The sequence below is a fragment of the Oncorhynchus gorbuscha genome, unplaced genomic scaffold (assembly GCF_021184085.1).
Source record: "Oncorhynchus gorbuscha isolate QuinsamMale2020 ecotype Even-year unplaced genomic scaffold, OgorEven_v1.0 Un_scaffold_2236, whole genome shotgun sequence".
Lineage (NCBI taxonomy): Eukaryota > Metazoa > Chordata > Actinopteri > Salmoniformes > Salmonidae > Oncorhynchus > Oncorhynchus gorbuscha.
Window position 1 is genome coordinate 71,696 of NW_025746801.1, and position 15,230 is coordinate 86,925.

The following is a 15,230-nucleotide window of genomic DNA, read 5'->3' on the forward strand; positions in this document are numbered from 1 at the left end:
ACACAGTCAAACACGCACAGTCAAACACACGCAGAGTCAAACACACACAGTCAAACACACGCAGAGTCAAACACACAGTCAAACACACGCAGAGTCAAACACATGCAGAGTCAAACACACAGTCAAACACACGCAGAGTCAAACACACGCAGTCAAACACACGCAGTCAAACACACGCAGTCAAACACACGCAGAGTCAAACACACAGTCAAACACACGCAGAGTCAAACACACACAGTCAAACACACGCAGAGTCAAACACACAGTCAAACACACGCAGAGTCAAACACACACAGTCAAACACACGCAGTCAAACACACGCAGAGTCAAACACACAGTCAAACACACGCAGAGTCAAACACACGCACAGTCAAACACACGCAGAGTCAAACACACACAGTCAAACACACACAGTCAAACACACAGTCAAACACGCACAGTCAAACACACACAGTCAAACACACGCAGAGTCAAACACACACAGTCAAACACACGCAGAGTCAAACACACACAGAGTCAAACACACACAGCATCAAACACACACACAGTCAAACACACACACAGTGAAACACACAGTCAAACACACGCAGAGTCAAACACACAGTCAAACACACGCAGAGTCAAACACACAGTCAAACCCACGTAGAGTCAAACACATGCAGAGTCAAACACACAGTCAAACACACGCAGAGTCAAACACACACACAGTCAAACACACACACAGTCAAACACACGCAGTCAAACACACAGTCAAACACACGCAGAGTCAAACACACACACAGTCAAACACACGCAGTCAAACACACAGTCAAACACACGCAAAGTCAAACACACACACAGTCAAACACACGCAGAGTCAAACACACACAGAGTCAAACACACAAACAGTCAAACACACACAGAGTCAAACACACGCAGAGTCAAACACACAGTCAACGCACGCAGTCAAACACACACACAGTCAAACACACGCAGAGTCAAACACACAGTCAAACACACGCAGAGTCAAACACACAGTCAAACACACGCAGAGTCAAACACATGCAGAGTCAAACACACACAGTCAAACACACGCAGAGTCAAACACATGCAGAGTCAAACACACAGTCAAACACACGCAGAGTCAAACACACGCAGTCAAACACACGCAGTCAAACACACGCAGTCAAACACACGCAGTCAAACACACGCAGTCAAACACACGCAGAGTCAAACACACAGTCAAACACACGCAGAGTCAAACACACGCACAGTCAAACACACGCAGAGTCAAACACACACAGTCAAACACACGCAGAGTCAAACACACGCAGAGTCAAACACACGCAGAGTCAAACACACGCAGAGTCAAACACACGCAGAGTCAAACACACAGTCAAACACACAGTCAAACACACGCAGAGTCAAACACACACAGTCAAACACACGCAGAGTCAAACACACACAGTCAAACACACGCAGAGTCAAACACACGCAGAGTCAAACACATGCAGAGTCAAACACACAGTCAAACACACGCAGTCAAACACACGCAGTCAAACACACGCAGTCAAACACACGCAGAGTCAAACACACGCAGAGTCAAACACACGCAGAGTCAAACACACGCACAGTCAAACACACGCAGAGTCAAACACACACAGTCAAACACACACAGTCAAACACACACAGTCAAACACGCACAGTCAAACACACGCAGAGTCAAACACACACAGTCAAACACACACAGTCAAACACACGCAGAGTCAAACACACAGTCAAACACACGCAGAGTCAAACACATGCAGAGTCAAACACACAGTCAAACACACGCAGAGTCAAACACACGCAGTCAAACACACGCAGTCAAACACACGCAGAGTCAAACACACAGTCAAACACACGCAGAGTCAAACACACACAGTCAAACACACGCAGAGTCAAACACACAGTCAAACACACGCAGAGTCAAACACACACAGTCAAACACACGCAGTCAAACACACGCAGAGTCAAACACACAGTCAAACACACGCAGAGTCAAACACACGCACAGTCAAACACACGCAGAGTCAAACACACACAGTCAAACACACACAGTCAAACACGCACAGTCAAACACACACAGTCAAACACACGCAGAGTCAAACACACACAGTCAAACACACGCAGAGTCAAACACACACAGAGTCAAACACACACAGCATCAAACACACACACAGTCAAACACACACACAGTGAAACACACAGTCAAACACACGCAGAGTCAAACACACAGTCAAACACACGCAGAGTCAAACACACAGTCAAACCCACGTAGAGTCAAACACATGCAGAGTCAAACACACAGTCAAACACACGCAGAGTCAAACACACACACAGTCAAACACACACACAGTCAAACACACGCAGTCAAACACACAGTCAAACACACGCAGAGTCAAACACACACACAGTCAAACACACGCAGTCAAACACACAGTCAAACACACGCAAAGTCAAACACACACACAGTCAAACACACGCAGAGTCAAACACACACAGAGTCAAACACACAAACAGTCAAACACACACAGAGTCAAACACACGCAGAGTCAAACACACAGTCAACGCACGCAGTCAAACACACACACAGTCAAACACACACACAGTCAAACACACGCAGTCAAACACATAGTCAAACACACGCAAAGTCAAACACACACACAGTCAAACACACGCAGAGTCAAACACACGCAGAGTCAAACACACGCAGAGTCAAACACACAAACAGTCAAACACACACAGAGTCAAACACACGCAGAGTCAAACACACAGTCAACGCACGCAGTCAAACACACACACAGTCAAACACACGCAGAGTCAAACACACAGTCAAACACACGCAGAGTCAAACACACAGTCAAACACACGCAGAGTCAAACACATGCAGAGTCAAACACACACAGTCAAACACACACAGTCAAACACACGCAGAGTCAAACACACACAGTCAAACACACGCAGAGTCAAACACACAGTCAAACACACGCAGAGTCAAACACACACAGTCAAACACACGCAGAGTCAAACACACACAGTCAAACACACGCAGAGTCAAACACACGCAGAGTCAAACACATGCAGAGTCAAACACACAGTCAAACACACGCAGAGTCAAACACACGCAGTCAAACACACGCAGTCAAACACACGCAGTCAAACACACGCAGAGTCAAACACACGCAGAGTCAAACACACGCACAGTCAAACACACGCAGAGTCAAACACACACAGTCAAACACACACAGTCAAACACACACAGTCAAACACGCACAGTCAAACACACGCAGAGTCAAACACACACAGTCAAACACACACAGTCAAACACACGCAGAGTCAAACACACAGTCAAACACACGCAGAGTCAAACACATGCAGAGTCAAACACACAGTCAAACACACGCAGAGTCAAACACACGCAGTCAAACACACGCAGTCAAACACACGCAGAGTCAAACACACAGTCAAACACACGCAGAGTCAAACACACGCACAGTCAAACACACGCAGAGTCAAACACACACAGTCAAACACACACAGTCAAACACACAGTCAAACACGCACAGTCAAACACACACAGTCAAACACACGCAGAGTCAAACACACACAGTCAAACACACGCAGAGTCAAACACACACAGAGTCAAACACACACAGCATCAAACACACACACAGTCAAACACACACACAGTGAAACACACAGTCAAACACACGCAGAGTCAAACACACAGTCAAACACACGCAGAGTCAAACACACAGTCAAACCCACGTAGAGTCAAACACATGCAGAGTCAAACACACAGTCAAACACACGCAGAGTCAAACACACACACAGTCAAACACACACACAGTCAAACACACGCAGTCAAACACACAGTCAAACACACGCAGAGTCAAACACACACAGTCAAACACACGCAGTCAAACACACAGTCAAACACACGCAAAGTCAAACACACACACAGTCAAACACACGCAGAGTCAAACACACACAGAGTCAAACACACAAACAGTCAAACACACACAGAGTCAAACACACGCAGAGTCAAACACACAGTCAACGCACGCAGTCAAACACACACAGTCAAACACACGCAGAGTCAAACACACAGTCAAACACACGCAGAGTCAAACACACAGTCAAACACACGCAGAGTCAAACACATGCAGAGTCAAACACACACAGTCAAACACACGCAGAGTCAAACACATGCAGAGTCAAACACACAGTCAAACACACGCAGAGTCAAACACACGCAGTCAAACACACGCAGTCAAACACACGCAGTCAAACACACGCAGTCAAACACACGCAGTCAAACACACGCAGAGTCAAACACACAGTCAAACACACGCAGAGTCAAACACACGCACAGTCAAACACACGCAGAGTCAAACACACACAGTCAAACACACGCAGTCAAACACACGCAGAGTCAAACACACAGTCAAACACACGCAGAGTCAAACACACGCACAGTCAAACACACGCAGAGTCAAACACACACAGTAAAACACACACAGTCAAACACACAGTCAAACACGCACAGTCAAACACACACAGTCAAACACACGCAGAGTCAAACACACGCAGAGTCAAACACACAGTCAAACACACACAGTCAAACACACGCAGTCAAACACACGCAGAGTCAAACACACAGTCAAACACACGCAGAGTCAAACACACGCAGAGTCAAACACACGCAGAATCAAACACACGCAGAGTCAAACACACGCAGAGTCAAACACACGCAGAGTCAAACACACAGTCAAACACACGCAGAGTCAAACACACAGTCAAACACACGCAGAGTCAAACACATGCAGTCAAACACACACACAGTCAAACACACGCAGAGTCAAACACAAGCAGAGTCAAACACAAGCAGAGTCAAACACACAGTCAAACACACGCAGAGTCAAATACACGCAGAGTCAAACACACGCAGAGTCAAACACACACAGAGTCAAACACACACACAGTCAAACACACAGTCAAACACACGCAGAGTCAAACACACGCAGAGTCAAACACACAGTCAAACACACGCAGAGTCAAACACACGCAGAGTCAAACACACAGTCAAACACACGCAGAGTCAAACACACGCAGAGTCAAACACACAGTCAAACACACGCAGAGTCAAACACACGCAGAGTCAAACACACGCAGAGTCAAACACACACAGAGTCAAACACACAGTCAAACACACGCAGAGTCAAACACACGCAGAGTCAAACACACAGTCAAACACACGCAGAGTCAAACACACAGTCAAACACACGCAGAGTCAAACACACGCAGAGTCAAACACACAGTCAAACACACGCAGAGTCAAACACACAGTCAAACACACGCAGAGTCAAACACACAGTCAAACACACGCAGAGTCAAACACACACAGTCAAACACACACAGTCAAACACACACAGTCAAACACGCACAGTCAAACACACGCAGAGTCAAACACACACAGTCAAACACACGCAGAGTCAAACACACAGTCAAACACACGCAGAGTCAAACACATGCAGAGTCAAACACACAGTCAAACACACGCAGAGTCAAACACACGCAGTCAAACACACGCAGTCAAACACACGCAGTCAAACACACGCAGAGTCAAACACACAGTCAAACACACGCAGAGTCAAACACACACAGTCAAACACACGCAGAGTCAAACACACAGTCAAACACACGCAGAGTCAAACACACACAGTCAAACACACGCAGTCAAACACACGCAGAGTCAAACACACAGTCAAACACACGCAGAGTCAAACACACGCACAGTCAAACACACGCAGAGTCAAACACACACAGTCAAACACACACAGTCAAACACACAGTCAAACACGCACAGTCAAACACACACAGTCAAACACACGCAGAGTCAAACACACACAGTCAAACACACGCAGAGTCAAACACACACAGAGTCAAACACACACAGCATCAAACACACACACAGTCAAACACACACAGTGAAACACACAGTCAAACACACGCAGAGTCAAACACACAGTCAAACACACGCAGAGTCAAACACACAGTCAAACCCACGTAGAGTCAAACACATGCAGAGTCAAACACACAGTCAAACACACGCAGAGTCAAACACACACACAGTCAAACACACACACAGTCAAACACACGCAGTCAAACACACAGTCAAACACACGCAGAGTCAAACACACACACAGTCAAACACACGCAGTCAAACACACAGTCAAACACACGCAAAGTCAAACACACACACAGTCAAACACACGCAGAGTCAAACACACACAGAGTCAAACACACAAACAGTCAAACACACACAGAGTCAAACACACGCAGAGTCAAACACACAGTCAACGCACGCAGTCAAACACACACACAGTCAAACACACGCAGAGTCAAACACACAGTCAAACACACGCAGAGTCAAACACACAGTCAAACACACGCAGAGTCAAACACATGCAGAGTCAAACACACACAGTCAAACACACGCAGAGTCAAACACATGCAGAGTCAAACACACAGTCAAACACACGCAGAGTCAAACACACGCAGTCAAACACACGCAGTCAAACACACGCAGTCAAACACACGCAGTCAAACACACGCAGTCAAACACACGCAGAGTCAAACACACAGTCAAACACACGCAGAGTCAAACACACGCACAGTCAAACACACGCAGAGTCAAACACACACAGTCAAACACACGCAGAGTCAAACACACGCAGAGTCAAACACACAGTCAAACACACGCAGAGTCAAACACACGCAGAGTCAAACACACAGTCAAACACACGCAGAGTCAAACACACACAGTCAAACACACGCAGAGTCAAACACACACAGTCAAACACACGCAGAGTCAAACACACGCAGAGTCAAACACATGCAGAGTCAAACACACAGTCAAACACACGCAGTCAAACACACGCAGTCAAACACACGCAGTCAAACACACGCAGAGTCAAACACACGCAGAGTCAAACACACGCAGAGTCAAACACACGCACAGTCAAACACACGCAGAGTCAAACACACACAGTCAAACACACACAGTCAAACACACACAGTCAAACACGCACAGTCAAACACACGCAGAGTCAAACACACACAGTCAAACACACAGTCAAACACACGCAGAGTCAAACACACAGTCAAACACACGCAGAGTCAAACACATGCAGAGTCAAACACACAGTCAAACACACGCAGAGTCAAACACACGCAGTCAAACACACGCAGTCAAACACACGCAGAGTCAAACACACAGTCAAACACACGCAGAGTCAAACACACACAGTCAAACACACGCAGAGTCAAACACACAGTCAAACACACGCAGAGTCAAACACACACAGTCAAACACACGCAGTCAAACACACGCAGAGTCAAACACACAGTCAAACACACGCAGAGTCAAACACACGCACAGTCAAACACACGCAGAGTCAAACACACACAGTCAAACACACACAGTCAAACACGCACAGTCAAACACACACAGTCAAACACACGCAGAGTCAAACACACACAGTCAAACACACGCAGAGTCAAACACACACAGAGTCAAACACACACAGCATCAAACACACACACAGTCAAACACACACACAGTGAAACACACAGTCAAACACACGCAGAGTCAAACACACAGTCAAACACACGCAGAGTCAAACACACAGTCAAACCCACGTAGAGTCAAACACATGCAGAGTCAAACACACAGTCAAACACACGCAGAGTCAAACACACACAGTCAAACACACACACAGTCAAACACACGCAGTCAAACACACAGTCAAACACACGCAGAGTCAAACACACACACAGTCAAACACACGCAGTCAAACACACAGTCAAACACACGCAAAGTCAAACACACACACAGTCAAACACACGCAGAGTCAAACACACACAGAGTCAAACACACAAACAGTCAAACACACACAGAGTCAAACACACGCAGAGTCAAACACACAGTCAACGCACGAGTCAAACACACACACAGTCAAACACACGCAGAGTCAAACACACAGTCAAACACACGCAGAGTCAAACACACAGTCAAACACACGCAGAGTCAAACACATGCAGAGTCAAACACACACAGTCAAACACACGCAGAGTCAAACACATGCAGAGTCAAACACACAGTCAAACACACGCAGAGTCAAACACACGCAGTCAAACACACGCAGTCAAACACACGCAGTCAAACACACGCAGTCAAACACACGCAGTCAAACACACGCAGAGTCAAACACACAGTCAAACACACGCAGAGTCAAACACACGCACAGTCAAACACACGCAGAGTCAAACACACACAGTCAAACACACGCAGTCAAACACACGCAGAGTCAAACACACAGTCAAACACACGCAGAGTCAAACACACGCACAGTCAAACACACGCAGAGTCAAACACACACAGTAAAACACACACAGTCAAACACACAGTCAAACACGCACAGTCAAACACACACAGTCAAACACACGCAGAGTCAAACACACGCAGAGTCAAACACACACAGTCAAACACACACAGTCAAACACACGCAGTCAAACACACGCAGAGTCAAACACACAGTCAAACACACGCAGAGTCAAACACACGCAGAGTCAAACACACGCAGAATCAAACACACGCAGAGTCAAACACACGCAGAGTCAAACACACGCAGAGTCAAACACACAGTCAAACACACGCAGAGTCAAACACACAGTCAAACACACGCAGAGTCAAACACATGCAGTCAAACACACACACAGTCAAACACACGCAGAGTCAAACACAAGCAGAGTCAAACACAAGCAGAGTCAAACACACAGTCAAACACACGCAGAGTCAAATACACGCAGAGTCAAACACACGCAGAGTCAAACACACACAGAGTCAAACACACACACAGTCAAACACACAGTCAAACACACGCAGAGTCAAACACACGCACAGTCAAACACACAGTCAAACACACGCAGAGTCAAACACACGCAGAGTCAAACACACAGTCAAACACACGCAGAGTCAAACACAAGCAGAGTCAAACACAAGCAGAGTCAAACACACAGTCAAACACACGCAGTCAAACACACGCAGAGTCAAACACACGCAGAGTCAAACACACGCAGAGTCAAACACACAGTCAAACACACGCAGAGTCAAACACACGCAGAGTCAAACACACAGTCAAACACACGCAGAGTCAAACACACGCAGAGTCAAACACACAGTCAAACACACGCAGAGTCAAACACACGCAGAGTCAAACACACAGTCAAACACACGCAGAGTCAAACACACAGTCAAACACACGCAGAGTCAAACACACGCAGAGTCAAACACACAGTCAAACACACGCAGAGTCAAACACACAGTCAAACACACGCAGAGTCAAACACACAGTCAAACACACGCAGAGTCAAACACACACAGTCAAACACACACAGTCAAACACACACAGTCAAACACGCACAGTCAAACACACGCAGAGTCAAACACACACAGTCAAACACACGCAGAGTCAAACACACAGTCAAACACACGCAGAGTCAAACACATGCAGAGTCAAACACACAGTCAAACACACGCAGAGTCAAACACACGCAGTCAAACACACGCAGTCAAACACACGCAGTCAAACACACGCAGAGTCAAACACACAGTCAAACACACGCAGAGTCAAACACACACAGTCAAACACACGCAGAGTCAAACACACAGTCAAACACACGCAGAGTCAAACACACACAGTCAAACACACGCAGTCAAACACACGCAGAGTCAAACACACAGTCAAACACACGCAGAGTCAAACACACGCACAGTCAAACACACGCAGAGTCAAACACACACAGTCAAACACACACAGTCAAACACACAGTCAAACACGCACAGTCAAACACACACAGTCAAACACACGCAGAGTCAAACACACACAGTCAAACACACGCAGAGTCAAACACACACAGAGTCAAACACACACAGCATCAAACACACACACAGTCAAACACACACACAGTGAAACACACAGTCAAACACACGCAGAGTCAAACACACAGTCAAACACACGCAGAGTCAAACACACAGTCAAACCCACGTAGAGTCAAACACATGCAGAGTCAAACACACAGTCAAACACACGCAGAGTCAAACACACACACAGTCAAACACACACACAGTCAAACACACGCAGTCAAACACACAGTCAAACACACGCAGAGTCAAACACACACACAGTCAAACACACGCAGTCAAACACACAGTCAAACACACGCAAAGTCAAACACACACACAGTCAAACACACGCAGAGTCAAACACACACAGAGTCAAACACACAAACAGTCAAACACACACAGAGTCAAACACACGCAGAGTCAAACACACAGTCAACGCACGCAGTCAAACACACACACAGTCAAACACACGCAGAGTCAAACACACAGTCAAACACACGCAGAGTCAAACACACAGTCAAACACACGCAGAGTCAAACACATGCAGAGTCAAACACACACAGTCAAACACACGCAGAGTCAAACACATGCAGAGTCAAACACACAGTCAAACACACGCAGAGTCAAACACACGCAGTCAAACACACGCAGTCAAACACACGCAGTCAAACACACGCAGTCAAACACACGCAGTCAAACACACGCAGAGTCAAACACACAGTCAAACACACGCAGAGTCAAACACACGCACAGTCAAACACACGCAGAGTCAAACACACACAGTCAAACACACGCAGAGTCAAACACACGCAGAGTCAAACACACAGTCAAACACACGCAGAGTCAAACACACGCAGAGTCAAACACACAGTCAAACACACGCAGAGTCAAACACACGCAGAGTCAAACACACAGTCAAACACACGCAGAGTCAAACACACGCAGAGTCAAACACACAGTCAAACACACGCAGAGTCAAACACACGCAGAGTCAAACACACAGTCAAACACACGCAGAGTCAAACACACGCAGAGTCAAACACACAGTCAAACACACGCAGAGTCAAACACACAGTCAAACACACGCAGAGTCAAACACACGCAGAGTCAAACACACAGTCAAACACACGCAGAGTCAAACACACAGTCAAACACACGCAGAGTCAAACACACAGTCAAACACACGCAGAGTCAAACACACACAGTCAAACACACACAGTCAAACACACACAGTCAAACACGCACAGTCAAACACACGCAGAGTCAAACACACACAGTCAAACACACGCAGAGTCAAACACACAGTCAAACACACGCAGAGTCAAACACATGCAGAGTCAAACACACAGTCAAACACACGCAGAGTCAAACACACGCAGTCAAACACACGCAGTCAAACACACGCAGAGTCAAACACACACAGTCAAACACACGCAGAGTCAAACACACAGTCAAACACACGCAGAGTCAAACACACACAGTCAAACACACGCAGTCAAACACACGCAGAGTCAAACACACAGTCAAACACACGCAGAGTCAAACACACGCACAGTCAAACACACGCAGAGTCAAACACACACAGTCAAACACACACAGTCAAACACACAGTCAAACACGCACAGTCAAACACACACAGTCAAACACACGCAGAGTCAAACACACACAGTCAAACACACGCAGAGTCAAACACACACAGAGTCAAACACACACAGCATCAAACACACACACAGTCAAACACACACACAGTGAAACACACAGTCAAACACACGCAGAGTCAAACACACAGTCAAACACACGCAGAGTCAAACACACAGTCAAACCCACGTAGAGTCAAACACATGCAGAGTCAAACACACAGTCAAACACACGCAGAGTCAAACACACACACAGTCAAACACACACACAGTCAAACACACGCAGTCAAACACACAGTCAAACACACGCAGAGTCAAACACACACACAGTCAAACACACGCAGTCAAACACACAGTCAAACACACGCAAAGTCAAACACACACACAGTCAAACACACGCAGAGTCAAACACACACAGAGTCAAACACACAAACAGTCAAACACACACAGAGTCAAACACACGCAGAGTCAAACACACAGTCAACGCACGCAGTCAAACACACACACAGTCAAACACACGCAGAGTCAAACACACAGTCAAACACACGCAGAGTCAAACACACAGTCAAACACACGCAGAGTCAAACACATGCAGAGTCAAACACACACAGTCAAACACACGCAGAGTCAAACACATGCAGAGTCAAACACACAGTCAAACACACGCAGAGTCAAACACACGCAGTCAAACACACGCAGTCAAACACACGCAGTCAAACTCACGCAGTCAAACACACGCAGTCAAACACACGCAGAGTCAAACACACAGTCAAACACACGCAGAGTCAAACACACGCACAGTCAAACACACGCAGAGTCAAACACACACAGTCAAACACACACAGAGTCAAACACACAAACAGTCAAACACACACAGAGTCAAACACACGCAGAGTCAAACACACAGTCAACGCACGCAGTCAAACACACACACAGTCAAACACACGCAGAGTCAAACACACAGTCAAACACACGCAGAGTCAAACACACAGTCAAACACACGCAGAGTCAAACACATGCAGAGTCAAACACACACAGTCAAACACACGCAGAGTCAAACACATGCAGAGTCAAACACACAGTCAAACACACGCAGAGTCAAACACACGCAGTCAAACACACGCAGTCAAACACACGCAGTCAAACACACGCAGTCAAACACACGCAGAGTCAAACACACAGTCAAACACACGCAGAGTCAAACACACGCACAGTCAAACACACGCAGAGTCAAACACACACAGTCAAACACACGCAGTCAAACACACGCAGAGTCAAACACACAGTCAAACACACGCAGAGTCAAACACACGCACAGTCAAACACACGCAGAGTCAAACACACACAGTAAAACACACACAGTCAAACACACAGTCAAACACGCACAGTCAAACACACACAGTCAAACACACGCAGAGTCAAACACACGCAGAGTCAAACACACACAGTCAAACACACACAGTCAAACACACGCAGTCAAACACACGCAGAGTCAAACACACAGTCAAACACACGCAGAGTCAAACACACGCAGAGTCAAACACACGCAGAATCAAACACACGCAGAGTCAAACACACGCAGAGTCAAACACACGCAGAGTCAAACACACAGTCAAACACACGCAGAGTCAAACACACAGTCAAACACACGCAGAGTCAAACACATGCAGTCAAACACACACACAGTCAAACACACGCAGAGTCAAACACAAGCAGAGTCAAACACAAGCAGAGTCAAACACACAGTCAAACACACGCAGAGTCAAATACACGCAGAGTCAAACACACGCAGAGTCAAACACACACAGAGTCAAACACACACACAGTCAAACACACAGTCAAACACACGCAGAGTCAAACACACGCAGAGTCAAACACACAGTCAAACACACGCAGAGTCAAACACACGCAGAGTCAAACACACAGTCAAACACACGCAGAGTCAAACACACGCAGAGTCAAACACACAGTCAAACACACGCAGAGTCAAACACACGCAGAGTCAAACACACAGTCAAACACACGCAGAGTCAAACACACGCAGAGTCAAACACACAGTCAAACACACGCAGAGTCAAACACACGCAGAGTCAAACACACAGTCAAACACACGCAGAGTCAAACACACAGTCAAACACACGCAGAGTCAAACACACAGTCAAACACACGCAGAGTCAAACACACAGTCAAACACACGCAGAGTCAAACACACAGTCAAACACACGCAGAGTCAAACACACGCAGAGTCAAACACACGCAGAGTCAAACACACAGTCAAACACACGCAGAGTCAAACATACGCAGAGTCAAACACACAGTCAAACACATGCAGAGTCAAACACACGCAGAGTCAAACACATACAGAGTCAAACACACAGTCAAACACACGCAGAGTCAAATACACGCAGAATCAAACACACGCAGTCAAACACACGCAGAGTCAAACACACACAGAGTCAAACACACAGTCAAACACACGCAGAGTCAAACACACGCACAGTCAAACACACGCAGAGTCAAACACACACAGTCAAACACACGCAGTCAAACACACGCAGAGTCAAACACACGCACAGTCAAACACACGCAGAGTCAAACACACACAGTAAAACACACACAGTCAAACACACAGTCAAACACGCACAGTCAAACACACACAGTCAAACACACGCAGAGTCAAACACACGCAGAGTCAAACACACACAGTCAAACACACACAGTCAAACACACGCAGTCAAACACACGCAGAGTCAAACACACAGTCAAACACACGCAGAGTCAAACACACGCAGAGTCAAACACACGCAGAATCAAACACACGCAGAGTCAAACACACGCAGAGTCAAACACACGCAGAGTCAAACACACAGTCAAACACACGCAGAGTCAAACACACAGTCAAACACACGCAGAGTCAAACACATGCAGTCAAACACACACACAGTCAAACACACGCAGAGTCAAACACAAGCAGAGTCAAACACAAGCAGAGTCAAACACACAGTCAAACACACGCAGAGTCAAATACACGCAGAGTCAAACACACGCAGAGTCAAACACACACAGAGTCAAACACACACACAGTCAAACACACAGTCAAACACACGCAGTCAAACACACGCAGAGTCAAACACACAGTCAAACACACGAGAGTCAAACACACGCAGAGTCAAACACACAGTCAAACACACGCAGAGTCAAACACACGCAGAGTCAAACACACAGTCAAACACACGCAGAGTCAAACACACGCAGAGTCAAACACACAGTCAAACACACGCAGAGTCAAACACACGCAGAGTCAAACACACAGTCAAACACACGCAGAGTCAAACACACGCAGAGTCAAACACACAGTCAAACACACGCAGAGTCAAACACACAGTCAAACACACGCAGAGTCAAACACACGCAGAGTCAAACACACAGTCAAACACACGCAGAGTCAAACACACAGAGTCAAACACACGCAGAGTCAAACACACGCAGAGTCAAACACACGCAGAGTCAAACATACGCAGAGTCAAACACACAGTCAAACACATGCAGAGTCAAACACACGCAGAGTCAAACACATACAGAGTCAAACACACAGTCAAACA